This window comes from Puma concolor, chromosome A1 (genome assembly GCF_028749965.1).
Source record: "Puma concolor isolate L17-30 chromosome A1, mPumCon1.1.hap2, whole genome shotgun sequence".
NCBI lineage: Eukaryota > Metazoa > Chordata > Mammalia > Carnivora > Felidae > Puma > Puma concolor.
Genome location: NC_141667.1, coordinates 151,109,136 through 151,123,974, shown reverse-complemented (window position 1 = coordinate 151,123,974; position 14,839 = coordinate 151,109,136). Strand labels below are relative to the sequence as shown.

Genomic DNA, 14,839 nt, shown 5'->3' with positions numbered 1-14,839 from the left:
GTAAGAAAGCATTTATAAATCAAGTGAAAACACCAACACCAAAACTGACTTGAGAATACCAATATAAACTAATGATTTTAAATTTGTTTCTAACAATGCACTGGAGTGCTTCAGAAGCTATGCTATGTCTGGAATAACAGCACCTCTAATCCTCAGTTTTGATCTCTAATACCAAGAAAGCAAAGTTCTTTGTAAAATGGATGATTACAAGTCTGCGGCAGGAAATGTATAAAATGTATAAAGCCTGAGACATCCTTTAGTGCCAAAAACCTAAGTCAACAGGACACAGGAGCCAGTTAGAAGGGGTCCTCACTGGCCAAAACTGTGGACAACTTGAGCAAAAAGAATCATAAGTATAAAGGAATGAAATACACTGAATCAACAAAGATGTGTAGATAATGTAAGTACCTGTGCTACAGAAAACAGCTGGCAGTGCTGTAAAAGGTGGATTAGCAGCAGAGGAAACTACTGCAGTAATCAAGGCAAGAAGAAAGCAAGGGGGAGGAGGAGGAGGAAAGGGAGTGCCAAAGGTGCAAGTTAGACAGACACCATTGGAGGCAGCTTTCAAACTAAGAAAATTGGTCACCCAAGAGAAAGATTTAGGTGTTTAACTTTTCAGCAAGTACCGCATTTGAGTTAACCAAACAGTTCCAGTTGAAGAACAGCCCCACTTTACAAAAAAAATGACAGCTAACAAATGAATAATAAAAAAAAAAAAGGCAGTATCATTTTATAACTCCTTTTTTAGGCAAGGATTCTAAATTGTGTTAAAACCATTAGATGAATCACTGGCACTGGTGTAATGCTAAGGTAACACCATCATCCAAATTGTTTTTGGATCACAAGGTAGAAAATGTTCAAGGGAGGAATAAAAGGTTACCTTCTTCAATCTTCACGACACTAATGGGGGGGAGAACCAGACACTGACTGAGTCTCTTGATATGACAGAACCCCAAGTGCACATCAACAATGTTCACCTTGATGAAGAACTAGAGGAACTGGCCAGATAACACCAAAGAAGCAATCAGACAAAGTGAGAATGCAGGAGCTTCTGCAGGATAACTGGTCTGCTTCAACAAGCTGGTGCCAGAACTATTTTAGATTTGAAGAGAATTAAGGGATACATAATCAGAGGTAATAAATGGTCCCTATATAAGACCCACAAATCAGCAATAAAGGACATTTTGTGGGCAGCTGGGGAAACATTTAATACCTAGTTCATATTTAAAATATGAATGAATAAGGGACGCCTGGGTGGCTCAGTTGGTTGAGCTCTTGATTTCAGCTCAGGTCATGACCTTGCAGTTTGTGAGATGGAGCCCCATGTCTGGCTCTGTGCTGACAGATTCTTGGGATTGATTCTCTCTCTCTGCCCCTCCTCTGCTCATGCTCTCTCTCGCTAAATAAACATGAAAAAATTTTAATATTAATGAATAATTATGAAATCATGTTATTTTGGCCATGTACAAAAATGTTAAGAGGCACTCTGAAGTTGAAGAATTTATTTTAATTATATTGGCCAGATCTTTTTCAAGGAAAATGAAGTTGAATTACAGCCATCCTCAACTGACAAAAAATGCTAAATTTAACATCTCTTTTTTCCTTTTTACATTTTCATATCCATTCTTTGTGTATTCTTTCTCAAACATGAAGGAGAAAAGGACTGGGGCAGAGGAAAGGGAGGCAGGGAAGCAGAAAGAAACTCATGCGCAAAAAGACCCTTTTGATTGACTTATCAGGCCCCTGTCAGAGCTACAAGTTAGGGTGTACAGTTGACACCTGAACAACACAGCTGAAAACCCATGTGTAACTTCCGACTCCCCAAAATCTTTACTAATAGCCCACTGCTGACCTCAAGCCTTACTGATAACATGAACGTCTGATTAATACATATTTTGTATGTTATATATTATACACTGTATTCTTACAATAAAGCTAGAGAAAAGAAAATCATATGGCAGAGAAAGTAGTTACAGAACTGTACTATAAAAAATCGACACATAAATGGACCTGTGCAGTTCAAACCCGTGTTAAGAGACAACTGTATTTGAAAAACTAGTGACACTAACCTTGGTGCCAATTTATTTCTTCTAATCCAATCTTTCACTAAATCAGACTTATTTTTAACTCTTTATAATTTCTAAACCTGTCGTCTCCATTTTCACTGCTACTGAAGCTAATTTACACCCTCCTCATTTCTCACCTTCAAGTACTAACAATCTCCTCTATCCACATCTACCTTCCAGATAGATGCCTGCTCATGTTGCTCCCCTGCTTAAAAACCAAAGATGGCCCTTTCCACCGATCTACCTACCTAAATTTCAAATTTCAAATTCCTTTATTATCTAGACTTAGCCAACTATTTTCTCATTCCTCTTCATCCACTTACACTCATGCCACCCTATAAAGTCCTAAATTGATTACAGCAAACCTACTTCTAAGGGGTAGTATTTTAGTATGTGCTAACCCCTTCACCAAAGACAACCTTCACGCTAGACTTCTACTCGCCCTCCAAGCAAACCCAAGTCACATGTTGGAGCCTCTGTAAACCCTTCCCAATAAAAGCACATGTTCACTACTCCCTCCTCTGCGCACCAAACACTTTCTCCACACCGAACACCCAAACAGTTTGCATCTCCCGGAGTCTGGTGGAAGCACTACTAGAACATTCCACTAATGAACTGGTCTAAACATTCTTTCATTCATGACCCAGAATCAGGTTTTCACAGAAGAAAAATCCCAAAGCAACTCAGTACATCTGAACCATGCTTCCTTAGGGAGCTTTCTTTACAGAATCACTCATTCACCAAATGCTTACTAATCACCTTCTCTGTGTCAAGTACTCTGTCAGGTGCCAGGAATAAACAATAAATAAATACATGGTCATGGCACTTTATCTGCTTGGGGAGCAACAATTTCACAATCATATAATCACACTACAACCCTTTCTTATTTTTACAGTCATCACTCTAATTTAGGACTTTGCCTTTTTTCAACTATTATAATAAACTTTCATAATTGGTATTTATGCCTTATAGATTACAACTAACCTACATAACACTCTCAAATTATTATTATTAACCTACATAACACTCTCAACTTCTAAAGCTGAGTCCTAATTACACTGCAGAATTCAGGAAAAAGAACCATTCTTTGTAAAAAACTGGGAAGTCTTCTGGAATGATTTCTGGTCCTATATCAGCTCTAAAACTGGGATTCTATGGCATCCTCTCTCCCATCACTGCCCCCCACCTAAACTTTCTACTCCTTAGAAAACAAATTCAAACTTCTTAGTTTAGAATTCAAAATATTCCCTTTCCAGATTTTATCCAATACTTTTTTTTTTGGATGTAACTGCCATCCTTCAAATATGCTCCACTATCTTCTACTACCATTACAAAAACACCAAGCCACTGTAAGAATGCCACCAAAAAAAAAAAAAAAAAAAAAAAAAGAAAGAAAAAGAAAGGAAGGAAAGAAAAAGGAAAAGAAAAAGAAAAAAATTACTCCCTCTTTGAATACAATCCAATTTATTCACAGGTACATTAAAAATCTGCATAACAATAAATACTAATTTAACCTGTTTTCTGTTCCTACCAAGACATGTAATAAGACATGTAAAATGTCACATAAACACAATAATTCGATGCTTTTTTAAAATATGAATACACTCTGGAATTTTAAATCGATAGTAATTATGGCAGGCCTAGCACACCCTGTACCTTACCTTCTGTTTCTTCCAGGTGTATTAGTTGAATTCTACACATGAGAAACATGTGACTCTCTGTAACTGAAATCAGCTACTTCCCGCGGACTACATTCTTAAGTCTTTTTTTAGAACTTCAAGTCAGTTAAGGCACAGCTCCATCTCACTTTAAACCCCAATCATCCTGACTCTCAATGTCATCACATTTGTCTTCTTTTTCTATCCAGATTTCCAGCACGATTGATGGGCCAATTAAAAGTTTACACAGATGATAAGCCTCATTCAGGAGCTGTCCTTAGTGGCAAAACTATCACCCTGTCTATCACTAGTGCCCTGTGGCAAGCCAAGCATAAAAAAAACCTTTGCAGGAAGACTACTCTTATCTAAAACGCAAAACTTAAATCCAAACTGTGAGATCTGTTGAGTTCAAGGCTACTGTTATAAACAGCCAAAGATACAGCAGGTATCTTACATTTCATGATTATCTCTCAAAACAGGTTTCTGAATTGCATAGGAGAGATAATAGAAAAAAACAAGGCACCAAAAAGATCTTACTAAAAAGTGAAATTGTCTTCTTGGTCTTCCAACCTGCCCTTCCTCTATGATCCCCACACTAGCTTTCCAAGCCAGAAATAGGAGTATTATCCTTAACTCCTTCCTATCCAATCCCAGCCTTCATATCCAGTTCCCTAGTTCTAGTCCACTTGACCTCCTAAATCTTCGTCTCACCCAATCTGTCTCAACCTCCCAGGCTCTTCCCTGAGATACGAGCTAATGCAACAGTCTCAGACCCACGTTCTTCTGCTGCACCCCAACTTGAATGTAGCCTTAGACACTATCCAAAGTGACCTCCTAAAAACACAAGTACTTAACTCATGGTCCTAAAACCACATCTCCTTCAACTTTGTACCCACGGACTGACAGTGTACCTGACACAAAGGAGGCTCAAATATGAGTTGAATTAAACAGAGGAAACCCAGGCTCATCTACAAAACAGGCCCCTGTGTGCCTCTCCAGTCATATCCAATTCCCACTTACCTCTCACAAACCTCTGTGCTTTACCATATGCTATCGCTCCTGCCTGAAATGCCATCTCTCCCTCTCCTCCAGATACCTTAAGGAACTCTGGTCATCTTCAAATGCCAAATCAGATATCCGACTTCAAACAGGTCCTTCCTTCCCTATCCCTCCCAAACACAGAGCTTATCATTCCCTGCTTTGAGCTTTTCCGAACCTTGAAGATTTTTTCTGTAAGAGTATCTTTAACCACACCTGACTTTTTCTTTTATGTCTCACTCACCTACTCTAATATAGCTCCTTGCACTTCTATTTTTAATATTTTTTCTCTTCAGAGCCTGGCAAATAGTAAGTGCTTGGTGAATAATTATAAGAATTCAAGGAGAGAAGCTGTGATAGTTTAAAAAAAAAAAAAGAGAGAGCAAACATTTGTAAGAGACAAGTGTGCTAACAGAAGCAGGGCCCATTTTACCAGCAATAAGAAAAACTAACATCTATACTTCTAACCTTGAGAGCAAAATCTAGAAAAACCAGACAGAAAGGACCAAAAACCGAGAGTACTGGTTCTAGGAGAAGAATCAAGGGGACAAACTTAAAGATTAAATTGTATAAACATAATCTTAGTGACATGCCCTAGCAGATTAAGAGCAAACCTCAAACAGATGGGGGTAACGGCAAAACTGTGTTGCACTGCCCATCTGCCACACTCTGCACTTGGCAGTAACAGCCAATGTTATCTGAGCACTTACCTCGTGACAGGCCTATCAGGCCCTTCACATATATGGTCTCATTTAACCCTTCAGGACTCCTGTAAGTAAATACTACTATTCTCCTTACAAACAGAAGGGAAGGTCCAGAGAATGAGTAACTTGCCCGAGGTCACAGAGATACCAGTGGCACAACTATGATTTTAACCCAAGTCTGATCCACAAGTCTGTGCTCTACCTAACCACTATGCAGTCATTTACTTTTATTACTCTCAATTCAATTCTCAAAGCAGCCCATGAGTTAGATAATATCGCATTGTATTTTAGACGAAGACACAAGGGTTTAAATCATTTGCCAAGGTCATACATGCTTGTTAAGTAGTAGAGCTGGGGGGCGGGGGGAGGGGTTGAACCTAGGACAATCTAGCTCTTCACACAACTCTAGAATTCTGGCACTGATAAAGCCAAGATCTCATGTTCATTCCTCAAATATTGTGTGGTTGAGACCATCAGCCCTCCAGTTTCCTTCACAGATGTATCATCTTTCCAAGCTACTCCCCACCTGCCTTCTCTACTCCCAACCTCTGCCTAATACTCTAAGACAGATCTCAAACACTATCGCCTCAGAATGCTTACATACTTTTAAAAACTCACAAATACCCCCAAAGAGCTTTCATTTATGTAGGTTATACCTATCAACATTTGTCATCCTAGAAATTAGAACTAAGAAAATTTTAATATGTATTAACTTGTTAAATATACAACCATCCCATGTTAAAACATTTTTATGAAAAGGAACTATTTTTGAAAACAAAGTAAAATTTTGTGAGAAGAATGACACTGTCTTGCATTTTTGCAAGTCTCTTTAATGTCTGACATACTAGAAGACAGCTGGATTCGCATATCTGCTCCGAAGTCAATCTGATCAGATCCCACACATCATTTTTTTTAGCTTCTGGAAAACTCCACTGTACACTCACTAAGAGATTAAGAACGAAAAAGACAAATAACATCTTAGTAATATTTTTAAGAACTTAAGGTTTCTGTAGCCACCTCCCCCTCCTCCTAAAATCTCACACACAATTTCCTTAAATCCTTTTTCAAGTAGTACAAAAATAAGTTCCAGTCCAAATTGGTTTAAAATTTCCAATCAGTAAAAGACCTTGGTGAAAATGGAGCAATTTTTAAATTATGGTAAAATATTCCTCCAAAACATAGAGCTGAACAGCAGATGTAGCAGTCAAAACCAAGCTCTAACAGGAAAAGATCGGCATACCCATCTGCATCCGTAGTGCCCAGCCCGTAACAGACAGCCTGCAACAGCCTGTTACCAGACTCCTGTCACAACGCAATTCTAACTGTGTGCATGGGCCCAATCACACACGAGTGAGTATAAAATATAGTCAGAGAAGCAGAGAGAGAAGTTTCCTGTGCAACAACCATAGGAAACTACCAATTTGAAAGGTCAAAAATGGTTCAGGGGGCACAGCTCAGTTGGTTGGGCATCCGAATTCAGCTCAGGTCATGATCTTGTGGTTTGTCAGTTGTTTATGAGTTTGAGCCCCAGATCAGGCTTGTTGCTGTTGGCGCAGAGCCCACATCAGATCCTCTGTCCCCCCCCTTTGCCCCTATCCCACTTGCGCTCTCTTACTTAAAAAAAATAAGTAAATATATTTTTAAAAATGGTTGAAATACTAGCAATTTCAGTCAATCCAATAAATTAACTCAAAACACGACTATGAAAATACAGCAAATACAGGTTAGGTTAGATTTTTATTTTCTATATTTGAAGTTAAAGTACAACATACTAAGACAAGTAAGATTTGCCATCTAATCAGCAAAAGCTAAGTAAGTGCCCACTAATAAGCAGGGTAAATAAGTCAAAACCTCACCAAGATCAAAACAGCAAGGTAAGGGGGGCCACCAATCCTAAATCTGCTCCTTAGCATGAGATAAGCTGTAAACAACCATCTCATTTACAGCTTCAGCACCAAATGATGGATGCCAACAGAAATCTCTTCATTTCCTTCTTATCTTTTGTCAGATTTTCCATAATCTATTTGCTGCTCTCTCTCTTACAATAACTCATGATGGTCTAGCTACCACCAACTAGTGGTGATTTTGGCCTTTGAGGCATTCAACATTTATTCTAATTCATATATCCAATCACTTAGGAGGTTTTAATATCCTGGCCATGTTTTAACCCACTAGTCCTTTTTTCCCCTACAAGAAAATTATTCATGAAATGCTGACCTTACAAATCATCAATAATAACACTACAATATTGCTCTGAAGCTACCTAGTGATGTTTCAGAAGATTTGGAAAGAAATCTTAAGCAACTCTGTTGAAATGGAGTTCCATTATGCACTGCTTTCTGACCACATAAGTGACTGCCTTTTCCTAAAACAATGAAATGCTTTAAAACTGGATTTTTGGCCAGCATGAATAGTATTCTTATGTGGACTCTCATGAAGTTTTTGATCCATAACCTAAGAGGATCACAAATATTAAGAATCTGCCAGGTAGTTTCATTCTATCAATACGATCAGCCACCAATGTAAATGGTTATAAATTTGGGGCAGCAATTGGGTCTCCCTATATCATCAAATGTATATCAAAGGTCCATTCTAAGCCACAGCACCATGAGACTGTGTTAGGACGGAAGTGGGGGATGTACAGTGAAATTAATACAAACTAGAGGGGCGCCTGGGTGGCTCAGCCAGTTGAGCATCTGACTCTTGATCTCAACTCAGGTTGAGACCAATGTCATGGTCCTGAGACACAGCCCCACATCAGGCCTGCTTAAGATATTCTCTCTCTTGGGGCGCCTGGGTGGTTCAGTCAGTTAGGTGTCCAACTTTGACTCAGGTCATGATCTCGCGGTCCGTGAGTTCGAGCCCCGCATCAGGCTGTGTGCTGACAGCTCAGAGCCCGGAGCCTGCCTGAGATTCTGTGTCTCCATCTCTCTCTGACCCTCCCCCGTTCATGCTCTGTCTCTCTCTGTCTCAAAAATAAACGTTAAAAAGAAAATTAAAAAAAAAAGATATTCTCTCTCTTTCTCTCCCTCTGCCCCTCCCCTGTTCACTTCCACTCTCAAAAACAAAAACAAAAACAAAAACACACAAACTAGAGTCAAACAGACCGATATCAAGAAAGATATGTTTACATTCATCTTTAAGGCTAAAGCTTCCTCATTTATAAAATGATATCTACCTCACAATTTTGGTATGAGGATTAAATAAAATAACACATGTAAAGCACAATGTGTACCACATCATTAGCATTCAACAAAGCTCCTTCTTTCTTTGACTGCAAATCCCTAAGTCTGAATATCTCTAGTCTCCCTAAAATTAGAAACCAAATGGTAATTCTTTAGATGTCCCAAATAAAGTACAGTTTTCATTTTCAACAATTTTAGATGAAAATATACAAAAGAAGCTTTCAGTCCACAAAACATGGCAGTTAGCTTCATCAGATACTGCTTTATGATGCTGTGGTGTTTGCATACAACCATACACAATCTTACGGAAGAAAAAAAAAATTGCCCCCCAAAAAGCTGAATGCAAGAAATACTTTTGACTTAACTTGAATAAATCTTCGTTTCTGTTTGGTCTTAATTAGCAAGGACTCCTCTAATATCCTTTTTCATCTATCTTGCCACACCACCCCCACTCAAAATCTGCCTAGTTAGGGGCGCCTGGGTGGCGCAGTCGGTTAAGCGTCCGACTTCAGCCAGGTCACAATCTCGCGGTCCGTGAGTTCGAGCCCCGCATCCGGCTCTGGGCTGATGGCTCGGAGCCTGGAGCCTGTTTCCGATTCTGTGTCTCCCTCTCACTCTGCCCCTCCCCCGTTCATGCTCTGTCTCTCTCTGTCCCAAAAAAAATAAAAAAAAATAAAAAATAAAAAAAAAAAAAAACGTTGAAAAAAAAAATCTGCCTAGTTAAAAAAAATCTATATGGGACAGCTAGATGTATCCAGAGAATCACCTGTAATACTCCTTTTAGATACAAAGATCACTGTCTAATTTTTGTTTTGTTAGATCTCCATATGCTTACTTTGTAAGGTATATATGTGTAGCAAATAACTTTGAAAGAAAATGACTATGCCTTCTTTGCTACTATTCTACATTTAAAAGTACATCAAACATTTAACTCAACTGCAGACTGCTGAGCACAGGACAAATACAAATCTAGCAAGGGAATATGAAGAGTAAATTTTAGGCTTTCAGTAACTGAAGACTGAAAGTTCTAATATTATGATTTCACATCAGGTCCACCTCCAATGAGGAAATTTTTCCTTTGCTTTTTAAATCACATAAAATTCCACAAAGAAAAAGCTTTATGTGATCCAATAAAAAGTTCATCATTTCAGCTAATATATCAGGGAAAAGTCTGAAATATAAATATATATAGAAATTTCCTAAGTTTTGGGCTTAAGGAAAACATAAGGTAGGCAACAAATATAGGTGTTTACCTTCAGTCAACCCTGTCCTCTTCTTTATATTACCCCCTTTCCTTCTTTCCCACTCTAAACTTTTCCAAACAGCAGTCTATAACATTTTTCCATCTTAACCTCCCATTTGTCCCCAGCCTAACCTACAGTCTGACTTCCACCTCCCTGGTTCCAGAAAAATTTGCTCTGCTTATATTCACCTAACCGCCAAATCCTATTAAACTATTCTCAGAGCTCATCCTACCCTAAACCTGGCCATCACTCGTCACTGAAAACTCCCTCTTGCTCTGAAAACTCCCTCTTGCTCGGCACTCCTACCTTTCTTGGCATCTGTAATTGTACTCTCTTATTCTCCTACCTCTTTAACCATTTTATTGCCGTTGTGTCCAAAATGTAATTTTGGCTGTTCCTAAGGGTTCCCTTGGTCACCTCTTCTTCCTGTCCTATATTATCCTGTGTTTCATTAAGTAAGTTTCACACTTAAGTGTATGCATATTTTTATTCTCTTCAGCAGGAGCCATAATTCTCAACCGATTCTCAAATGGGGACTCTACCTCCCTAAAAAAAGGTAAAAAGCATTTGTTCATACACTCTTCCTGAGTGATCTCCTAACTTCCAAAACTAACTATATACTAACCCAGTCTTTAAAATTCCCAACATTCTCTGGTCCAGATACCTATTAAGACATAGTGCACCTAAATACCCAATGGGCATATGAAAGTCAGATGCAAAAGCAACCTATTCCACTTCCTTTGCCCAAATCTGCTCTTCTTCCTCTACTTCCCCCAAGTTAAATCATACCAAGTTACCCAAGCTAAAAACCTTCTGAGTGGTACTCAATTCCCTATTTTTATAACTCATTGCTTGTCTGTCCCTAATTCTGGTATCTTTCAAATTTATCCTATTCTTGTCCAGCTCCTATGCTGATATCCTTAGCCTCTCACAAGGACTTAAATGAACTCTGACCCCTTTCATCCACTGTCCGTATTTTTACTGTCTCCTGAAAAATGTGTCACACACAATTGCCCCACTATTATCCACTCAACCTCTCAGTGGATCCCCAGGATATACAGACAGAAGTCCCAACACTTTAAGAAAAAGCCTTAGACTATTCACAAACTGTTTCTGGCCACTCCTCCTATCCCTCCCATCCTTGCGTCCTATGTTTCACAGCCAAAGTCGTATGTAACTTGACTTTGCAAATATCATTCCTTCTCCATGAAAAGTCCTACTCAACCTGGCAAGTGCCTATTCACCCTTCAAAACTCAGCTCAAAGACCTCGGAGATGACTCTATCAAGTTTCCCAAGCAGAATTAGTTGTTCCTTTCTTAGCACTTGCTTTGTATACTCCTTATTACTGTATAACCTGTGAGAGTTTTATTGGTCCATTTGTCTTTACACCCCACTATAAACCCCACTTGGGACAAAAGACCGTAAGTCCCATAAGGATAGCAAGTCTATACATGGTGCCTAACATATGGGTGTTTGGGTATTTTTTGAACTGCGTTTCAGTACTATTTTAAGATGCTGTATTCAAGTATAATTAGTTCTGCTTTATTGCTTGTTCTGAAATGTGAGTTTGTTCCAGTGTGATTGATATATTAGGGAATTTAAGCGTAACGCAAAATTCTCATTTGCATGCCATTTCTCATCTGCATCTACCGCACTAAACGAAGGTAGAAAACTGCACCCAGCCAAACTGAGCTGAGCAGAAATACAAAAAACACACACATCTTAAACACCCACCCTCCAGACAGTTCTCCATGTGTGTGATACAAGACACACCCACCCACCCACATCTGGTGTTACTAAACATTCCATTTGATTTCAGATAACCTGCCTGCTACCACTTCAAAGTAACAAACAGCAAACATTTTGATGCCCATTTCCACAAGCAAATGAGGTCTTTCTCAATGTAAAGTGCCACATTTACTGGAATATTTAGATACTCCTTAGCCATTTCACATGTGTAAAACTTTGCTACCATTTTCATCAGGTTCCTTTTTCAAAATAAGTCACCACGTTTTTGAGTGTTGGACTCCAATCTCATTTTCCCCCACAAGGCCTGTAGTTTTTACTGCACAATCTTGCATACCATGGTAGCTTTTGGGAACCTGTATGTTGCTACACAGCAGAATAGACTACATAAATTAACAGCTAGCTGTATCATGAGCTCAGAGACTTTAATTTCTATGCTCCAATTGCAGTAAATTACTGGAGAGAAAACTCTGCCCTCCTACAAGTTTCACATACATATGGCCTATGTCCCAATAGACTATTAGGAGAGTTGCAATCTTTAAAAGTTGGTGCCTCCCACTTCTGGTGAGCAGAGAGTTGTGTTTTCCAGCTTAAGCTCTACAGTCTGCCTAAGCAGAACTCAAAAAACAAGTTCTCAGTGCCTGAATTTTCAAGTGTACCATTTTATGGGTTTCATTGTTTTGACTGCTTTTAACTTCTTCCAAAACATCCTGACATTTTGATTTTAAATTACCCAGCATTGTAAAGCAATTGGGCAAACCCTCAAGTCCACTATAAAAGGAACTACAGAACACAACAGACACTATATCCAAGTTAAAAAGATTCAGAGTCATTAACTCCACAGTACCTAAAATGTGACTTTTTTTATATATAGGGCCTCCACTCAATCCTCCACACTGATGCCAAAGTGGTCTATAAATCACCTTGCTCCCATACTAAAAATATTTTGGTTCCTTCCTTTGCTACAGGATAAAGATATAAACCTCATTTTTAGTTGAGCAAGCATGGTCCTTCAAAATCTAGGCTGGACACACCTTTGCAGGCCACTCTTCCTGTTCCATTAACACCTCACCATTGGGTCTTAGCCCAACTTTTGGCACCTGAGTGCACCCACCGTTCCCTTGTTTGAAATGACCCCTCTCCCCAGTTTGACAGACACCTATTCTGCTGTTATTTTCTGTAAACTGGCCCGACGCCTTCTGCGAATTTATTCTTTCTTCTATTCTCTCATAGCACTTCATGCGCCTATGATAACTAGAGACTACATGACAAAAACTAGGTAGTATTCATTTTTGAACTCTCAGGGTCCAATACCGTGTCCAGCATGTTTTATTCCTTGACATCCAACTGAAGTTATCCAGAAAATATAAACTGATGACGGAGAGGTAAGGCCAGAGAAGGGTAAGGTTAAGGCAGCCTACACATGGGTCCTCATTCTGGATACATACAACCTACTCCTTTTCATTACTTGTTCAAAAACCAAAATATGGTGCATTCCATTGTACTTTAACACGCCAGGCTCTGTGTACAGGAAGTTTACAGTTTAATTTATCAAATATATCTTAATTTCACATGGTGTTTCCTTAATCACACTTGTTGTAAACTGGCTACCTTTGGAAAGTGAGTAGCAGGCAAGGTGAAAGCAAAAAAAAAAAATAAGCCAAAAGTGGAAGCTGAGGATTTGAAAACTGAAATCGGAACCTTTTTCTACATAGCACTGAATTCCATCCACAACAAAAAAACGCAAATAAGTGCTGCAGGCCCACAAATCTAAGTCTTTCTGCATTAAAATATATATCCTTACTGAACCTATTTGGACTTTTCCAAAATGATAAGCATTTTAAAAGCATAGCTTCCCAATGAGCAAGCATATAGGAAAGTTAGTGGTCCCTCACCCCTCATGGACCAAAGGCTACGGCTGTAATGTTGACCATTTATTCCAGTATGCCTTACATATATTATCCCTTTCCAGTGCACTACGATATGAAAAAGGTTTATGCTTCAGGGCACCTGCGTGGTTCAGTTGGTTAAGCATCCAACTCTTGGTTTCAGCTCAGGTCATGATCTCATGGTTAGTGAGTTCGAGCCCCATATCAGGTCCTGCACTGGCAGTGCAGAGCGGTGCTTGGGATTCTTTCTCAAAATAAATAAATAAACTTAAAAAAAAAAGGTTTATGCTTCAAAGAATATAAGAAGGTTAACACAAGTACAGTGGCATGCCTAAGCATGGACCAAAATTCATATTTATAAACCAGTACAGTAGGCAAATTCCTACAATACCTTTATTTGCAGTCAGGACCAAGTTCTATAACCAACTTCATTTCTAGTCAAGAGAAAATAGTCTGAAATTTTCCAATAATTGTAGTTTTGATTTACCAAGATTTAAGAAACCTGAATACACCTACAACCAAAACAGGCATTCAAAAGGGCTTCTTCATCTACATCCCACTGATCAAGACGCTTCTGAAACTATGCAAAAATCAACTTTCAGAGAGTGAATCTTCCTGAAAATGTCTGTCTTCTAGCCCATCCTTGTTTTCACTACTTCATTAAGTATCTTGTTCACCTGAGAACTGAACAGACACATCTATCCCAAATAACTTCTACCCATTAAAACACCTTCTGCCCTCCCCACCAATTACATCACTCTTTGATGTGCTTTCACACTCACACAAAACCTGGTCCTTTCCCTTTAAAAGTACCTTGGGCAAATCACTTTAACCTCTTTAGGTCTCAGTTTCCACATGTAGCTTTACAAATATTTTGTTTAAAGCAAGGTGACTGGGCCAGATCACTGGTCTAAAAATATTAAGCAATTTTAACTCTAAAAGTCATCCCATGCTGAAGACTGTCATAACCGCTCTGACAGCAATTACAAAAGTCTTCAAAATCTCTTGATCAATGACCATATCAACTCTTAGAGCCAACAACACTGTTTTGAAATGGTAAACCCTAGTGATTGTGAAAAACACAAAGTGCTATTAGATGCCATTCTATTTGCCACTTGTTCATATTCCCTCTTTTCCTCTCCAAAATTAAATTTCCAGACACAAGAATGCAAGAAATTCCGCACTAACAATACAATCCACCTAGAAAATGGTAAGTGCAGGAACTCAAATTCAAGCAGATTATTTAAACAACGTCAGTTTAACACAGTAATTCCAAGATCAAGCAAGATGACTATTCACAATGTTGTC

General features: G+C 38.8%; 1 protein-coding gene across 4 annotated transcripts in view; it reads right to left on the bottom strand.

Moving 5' to 3' along the window:
- Positions 1 to 14,839, bottom strand: part of CNOT6 (CCR4-NOT transcription complex subunit 6) — a 76,513-nt gene that overhangs the window by 60,540 nt on the left and 1,134 nt on the right. The window lies entirely within an intron of this gene.